At 29.8% G+C, this 5,924-nt stretch overlaps 1 long non-coding RNA gene across 1 annotated transcript in view; it reads left to right on the forward strand.

The window, feature by feature from the left end:
* The window catches only part of LOC117167257, an 8,673-nt gene extending 4,952 nt beyond the window's left edge, over nucleotides 1-3,721 (forward strand). The window contains exon 2 of the long non-coding RNA XR_004466375.1: nucleotides 3,672-3,721. This is a non-coding gene — a long non-coding RNA (uncharacterized LOC117167257). The remainder of the gene's footprint in view (nucleotides 1-3,671) is intronic.
* The last annotated feature ends 2,203 nt before the right edge of the window (nucleotides 3,722-5,924 follow it).

Genomic DNA, 5,924 nt, shown 5'->3' on the forward strand with positions numbered 1-5,924 from the left:
ACCAAATTGCAGTACCTAAACGTACTTTATTGTACCCTAATAAATCTTCCAAAGTTTCAGCTCGATATTTTATTTACAAAAAAAGTTCTTAGGTTCAAAAAACATTCAGTGAAACGAAAAAGTGAGGTCGGTAATATAGGTATTTAGCTGTGTCACATGCCCTTAAACATAGTTTTCTTTCGACTCTTGCATTTCTCAAAGTTTGAGACCGATATTTTATGTATAAAAAAGTTCGAACGTTCAAAAATTTTTGAGGTTCAAAAAAAAGATAAAATAATTTTCAGTGAAGTTCCTACAAAAATGCTGTACCTAAACGTACTTTATTGTTCTCTAATACATTTCCCAAAGTTTCAACTCGATATTTTATTTACAAAAAAAGTTCTTAGGTTCAAAAAAACATTCAGTCAACTGAAAAACTGTGGTCGGTAATATAGGTATTTAGCTGTGTCACATGCCCTTAAGAATGATATTTTATACAAGAATATTATAACTAGTATGGTTCCAACTATTAAAAATAAATGTAATGACATAGCTACTAGATGGGAAAATAAAAGATTAATTCACGATAAATGTGCATACCATTTAAAAGCTCCAAATAGTGTTATAGCAAAAGCTTATGCTCTTCCTAAAGTTCAAAAACCCTTATAAATTATCAAAGTATATTTCAAATATTTTAAAACCAGTTTCTATAAACACTGACTCATTTGTAAAAAAATAGTTAGGAACTTAAAGATTGTTTAAAAAATATAAATGTACCAAAAACCCATTCGATAGTTTCTTTAGATATTGTGTCCATGTATACATGTACACATTTTTTAAATTTCTTATTTCAAATTTAAATTCAATTACGCGCTTCCTCATCAGTGGTTTTCAATTAAAACCTGCCTATTATATCATCGTTCATTACGTATTTTTCATGTTTTTCTGAAACTGTAAATTTCTGTTCGTCCGTCCTAACCTACGCTAATTTGGTTTTCTCTCAATATATTTTTTAAAAATGTCGTATAATCGATTGAAGTCTCAGTATTTTTGAGACTTCTAAATGACTAAATTTTAATTCTTTTTTTTTAAACAATTGATTTGAATGTTTTTTTTGTATTTTTTTGACTGAAATTTTATCTGTTTGACTATTTTAAACCATCATCAACTCAGGTAACAATGTATTTTAATCTACGTAATTATCCATCATATTTGTTCAGACTAAAATTACTAATCTTTAATATAATTATTTAGGTTAAGAACCTTTGAAAAAGGTACGCATGTGTACCGAAACGTAAGGAGGATTGAAAGGAGAAAGGAGAAAGGACTTTCAAAGAAAATGTTTTTTTTACTCATAGTTTATTTTTGATTTACGATTAGACCGTAAGATATAAATAATTTTAAATCTACGGTTTGAAATCAAGAAAAAAAATTAATTTATAACCAAACACGAAGTATATAGATTTTTATTTGGGAGAATTAATATTTTTTAGTTTAAAAAATTAATTATTGATAGAAAAAGAATTTTCAACTAAAATGGTGAGTCTTGAATAAAAAAATTAATTTTCAAGAACGTAATTCAACTTCCAAAGAAGGAATGGCATTTAAAAACCTAAAGTAATATTTTCAACGAAAAATGTAATAGTCGATATTTCAGCAAAAAATAGTTTTCCCCCAAAAATACAAATTTGTTTACAAAATACTTGAATTTTCAACTAAAAAAGATTTATTTTTAACTAAGCAGTTCCAATTTTATTCAAAAAATTAATTTTATATAAAAATAAGATTTTTCAACGAAATAAACAAATTTTAACCAAATGGTCCAATTTAATGACTTTTGCATTTTTAACCAAGAAATTGTGAAATTTCTATATAAAGAAATAAATTTAAAACCCAATAAATTGAATGTTCAAAACAAAATAGTTAAACTTTAGATAAAAAAAAAATTTATTTGTCGAAAAAGAATACATATTTCAATAAAATTGTTAAATTGTCAAGCCAAGAACACCCTCAAAAATTTTGTATTTCCAATCAATCAGTTGAATTTGTAAGAGAATAGTTCAAGGTTATTTAAAGAATTAATTATTAAAAAAAAAAAAACAATTTTAACTAAAATTATGGGTCTTCAACCAAAAAATTGACTTTAGGAAAGTTGTTTAACTTTTTATCCAAGGAATGAAAGTTTTTATCTAAAAAGATTAATTTTTTATAACATTGTTTTTATTTTAAATTAAAAACTTTAAAAAATTTAATTAAAAATAAGAAACAATTTTATTTCACCAATAAAAACGTACTTTTCACAGAATACTTGAATCCTCAACTAAAACAGATTTATTTTTAAACAAATAGCTGTAATTTTAAACAAAAAATTGATTTGATTAAAAAAATAAACATTTTTAACAAAATAATTAGATTTTCAACGAAGTAGGTTAATTTTATAACAAATTATTCAATTTTATTTAATTTAACTATTCTTGACTTAAACTTTTTTTTTTGTTGCTTAAATCCCAACTATTACATTTTTTATTTAGAAATTATATTTTTTTGTTTGTAATATAAACTGTTTGGTTTAAAGATGAAATACTTGGTAAACAATTATTTTTCGATTGAAGATTACTAATTTTAGTTAAAAATTTAACTATTTCGTTGTAAGTTAAGTTTTTTGTTGGAAATTTATATTTACGGGTTCAAAATTCTACTTTTCTGTAGAAAATTCATTTTTTCGGCTCTAAAATTAAGCAATTTGGTAGAAAATAAACCTAAATTTTGAAAATTTTAAATTAGATTCAAAATCAAATTTATAATCCTATTTAACGTCCGATAATCAAGTTAATGTATAGAATACCAGAGAATCAAACCAAAAATTCAGCGACCAAATTAAAAAAACCACAATAAAATGTTCCGATTGTAATTTGAAAAAAATCCTTTTAAAAAAAATGTTTGGACAAAAATAAAAAAGAGGAAAGAAAAATGATGAGGCAACTAACCTTCTCTTTTTTATTTCTTTCGTCTTTTTTATTTTTATTATTATAAAATCACTATAAAAACAAAACATTTGTAAATAACATTCACCCTCGTATTCACCAAAGTTTCAAGGTAAAAAAATTTGAGCAGGTAGGAACAGCGACGAAAAAACGAAACTATCTCTTTGATACCTCAAAATCAAATAAATCGGCTAAAAATATAATCGTTTATATAAAATATTACTATTGGTTAAAAAATGAATTTTGTTTAAAAAAATATGCCTTTTTTGTTTGAATCCAACTAGTTATTCAGATGTTAGAGTTTCGAAGTTTGCACCCAACTCTCGGTTTAGTTACGTAAAAATTCCAGGCCGCTTGAACCATTTCCAATTGAAATGCATGATATTGTGCAATCTCCGCATGTGAGTACCCGCGCGCTGCGCCTTCGCGCAACGCTCCTTTGGGTTTTCAGACAAGAGTTGAAACCATCTCTCGCCCCGCGCGCTGAGAAAGTGCGTGGGCCAGCAGTTGTTGGAATTACTAAAGTGCGACTAAGTAAACCGACAGTCGGGTGTAATCCTAAATGCCCAGCGTTCGAGTCCTGGTACCAAAGAAGGGTTTTATTTTTATTTTTCTCAATAGAATTAGTTTTGCTAAACTGAGTTTAAAAGTTTTATTTCTATCTGTAACCGTTTTAACTCTTCTGTTTTACTTTATAATTTTTTTCAGGATGTCTGGAGCTTTTGAACAAAAACTTTTCCTCATGAAATCAAGTGTTATAAAAAAGCTATAAATGTGTAAAAAAGCATAATACCGCAACGAAATGAGAAAGAGAGGGAGAGAAAGTGATAGACGGTAAAACAGGAAAAGTAATGGAAAAAGAGAAGGAATTGGAACGATAAAAATCGAATAGTAACGATAAAAATCGAAAAGTGACATTGGAATAATGGAGTAAAGCATCAAACGGAAGGAACGGTGCAAATCCAAAATGGAAAAATAAGATATCAATAGTATAGTTATTGCAATATAGAGACTACTTTTATTGATGGCCAATTGTTCAATCACATACTCAAACTTAAATTTAGTGACTCACTCAATTTGAACTAAATTTCTTAACTGTAAAATCTCAACCTATATAAAAATTCGGTTTCATTCTAGTGCTAACTTCGAGAACCTTCCTCCCCATTGTGCACTTGGCGTGAAATAAAATTACTACGGCTCCGATTTGCCACTGAAGGGCTTAACTGTATATAAGAGAGATACTGGGGAAATAGCCCCATAAAACGAGAAGACACCTAAAAAAAGATAGGCTATATGGTGCTCAACAGGATCATCTCATGAAGAACCTGGTTTCTCCTGAGGGAGTTGTAAAGGAAAAAAACCGGGTTTTTCCAAATCATTAGATGTGGCAGGGAATACGAGCAATACGCATGATAGAGCGAAGCATCATGTGCAGATGAAGACAAGATCTTCAAAAGAAATTCCTTCAAAAATGACGTGTGAAAAGGCTTCCCGACGGTTGAGAACAATCCTTATGAAAGCTTCACGTCTGGATGTCAATACCGCAGAAGTTTTGACTTTACCTTCAACAAGAAAACTCATATCGAGGAAGGACCATTGGAGACTTGCAGTCTTTGTTATATTGGTGTTTGGTGGAGGTATCATTGTTGTACTAATGTGTACAATGAGAAGAGGATGTTCAAGAATAGAGGAAATTGTAAGTATACAATCCAATAGGTGAACAATGAAGGATGTTCTAGAGGGGCAGTATTCACTTGATCGCGGTCTACCTACTCGTCTTACCCTCTCCACACGACTTCCCCTCACGTCGCTGACTGAGCGAAAGCGGTGTAGCCGAGTTGCGGCCCGCGGTCAATTTTCTTGAAGACGAAAATCCGAGTTGCGGCCAGCGGTCGATTCAAGAGACCCATACCCCTACAGTCCTCCTTGCCCTCTCTACACGACACTTTCCTCCTTAACTTTCAAGGCTTTTATGCAAGTGACGGCAGTCATTTTTCCTGCACGCTTTTTCCTTTGAATTATAAAAATACAGTAAAGTCCCGTTTATTGCAGGACTTGTTTATCGCAGAACTGATATTGCCAGATTAGGGACCCCTTTATCGCGTGATACCTTACCCTCACTCTTTACTTTCATATCTCTCGGTAAAACAATAGCTTAAAAGGCGACACTGGGTCGGTTTAAAACTGATGATTGCAGTACATATTTCGACGTTATCTAGCATGCGCGTGGAAACAATTGTAAACTCACATCGTTAGTGAGCGGACCAATCAGCTGTTCTCACTGAAAGGCGCCTGCCTTCCAATAAAGTGGTGGGAGCCAGTGAAATTTCGACGCTTTTTTCGATTTCCAAGACGTATAACTTGCAATCAAAAAATTAAACTTATAATAAATTATTGCAGATTTTAGTTTATATTTTGACCCCGGCTAGCTAGCATAATAGAATTTTTTGTATTACAGTTGGAAATGCCACAGTTTATTTTGTAGAAATTTCATCTGTTGATTATTTAATTGCTGAATTTGGTTAAAAACTTGACTGTTGAAAATTCAAGTGCTGAAGCTTGTTGAAAATTGGCGTGTTGTTAATTAAAATGTGGGATTTTGTAGCAAATTTGTCACTTGGAAATTTAGATTTGGAAGTTCAAGAAAATATAGGAATTTTTACCCAATTACCGAGAAGAAAAGATAAATTTTTAAACAAAAAAGGAAGAGTTGAATTTTCAGATTATAAAATTAGTTTTCAACAAAATAATTCATTTTTTAACCGAAGAGATAAATATCACACTAAAATGATTAAGTTTCAACAAAGCAAGAATCAGTTAAAAAATGTATGTATATATATATATATATGATATTTTTAATCAAAGTCGTTGCAGAATTAAATTCGACTTCTTGTGATTTACCTGAAAGAGAATTTGAGTTAGTAGTAACAATTTTTATTTTTCATTAAAATTTTCATAATA

The sequence above is a fragment of the Belonocnema kinseyi genome, chromosome 2, assembly GCF_010883055.1.
Source record: "Belonocnema kinseyi isolate 2016_QV_RU_SX_M_011 chromosome 2, B_treatae_v1, whole genome shotgun sequence".
Classification (NCBI taxonomy): Eukaryota; Metazoa; Arthropoda; class Insecta; order Hymenoptera; family Cynipidae; genus Belonocnema; species Belonocnema kinseyi.